This window comes from Corvus brachyrhynchos, unplaced genomic scaffold (genome assembly GCF_000691975.1).
Source record: "Corvus brachyrhynchos isolate BGI_N302 unplaced genomic scaffold, ASM69197v1 scaffold1005, whole genome shotgun sequence".
Classification (NCBI taxonomy): Eukaryota; Metazoa; Chordata; class Aves; order Passeriformes; family Corvidae; genus Corvus; species Corvus brachyrhynchos.
Genome location: NW_008238124.1, coordinates 155,394 through 156,509, shown reverse-complemented (window position 1 = coordinate 156,509; position 1,116 = coordinate 155,394).

Sequence of the window (1,116 nt, the reverse complement as noted above, 5' to 3'; positions counted from 1 at the left end):
TGAGGGGCTGGAAAGGGGATCCCTGTCCCTGGTGGGGAAGGGGCTGGGGGTGTCTCAGGGGACACCCGTCCTCCCTGTGGTCTGAGAGCTGCGCACGCAGAGGCGTGGCCGTGGGATTGGCTTCATGCTCTCCCCATGGACACATCACACACCAGGAGCCTTCGGTGGCACCCGGACTGTGCCCGGGTGGGCTGGGACCCTGAAGGCAGAGCTCCTGAGGCCAGAGCTGGGGGCTGGCAAGGGAAACCTCATGCTCTTGCGGTGAGGACATGTGTATGGGTGCCCTGTGTCCTGTGCAGGGAGCACAGCACCGCAAGCAAAGCCCTCATGAGGGGTTTGAGAAGCTCTGTGGACAAGGGCACCCTCCTGGGAGTCCCACACCACAGGGGCCACTGCAGGAACATGGTCTAGGGACTGCCACTTCCCACGGATGTCACCGTAGATGCATGGTCCCTCCCTCCCAGCCTGTGACAAACAGAATTTAAAACCAGAGTGAGACTCAGGCAGGGTCATAACACTACACGTAGTCATTGTCCTCTGGGGGGCACACAGGCAGGGGTGTCCTGGGCTGGAGGACGTGGTGCTGGGCTGTGCAGTTTGGGTTATCTCACTGCAACTTGGCCTTTAACCACTCCAGTGCTCCATCTTGTTAGTCCTTACCTTGCTGGAAATGCTGCAGCTCTTCTGAGGTAGCCTATGGTCTCAGTGTCTGACAACACAAAAATGCTCTGGGAGCAAAAGGCCACCAGCTGGGACACACTTGGAGATGGAGAATTCCTGCCCGGTGCCATAGGCAGGGATTCTGGCTGCTCCAATGTCTCAGTGCTGCCAGGCCATGCTGAGGCATCCCCCTGACTGATGTCCCTGTGACCACTGAGCACACGTTCTCCAAACTGCCATGGCTCCAGCCTGACACCACCACATGTCCCTGACCTGGTGTGCTGGCAGCTGCTTGTGGGGCTTCTGGTTCTGGAAAACTGGCACGTGGAGGGACCATACATTCACTTTGCAGGTGCTGATAGAGCTGGCTGGAGACACAGACCTGATTGATGCAAATGTCCCTCCTCAACCGACCCCTCTCTCCTCTCCCCTCATTGTGAGCAGCACCTCTGGCCT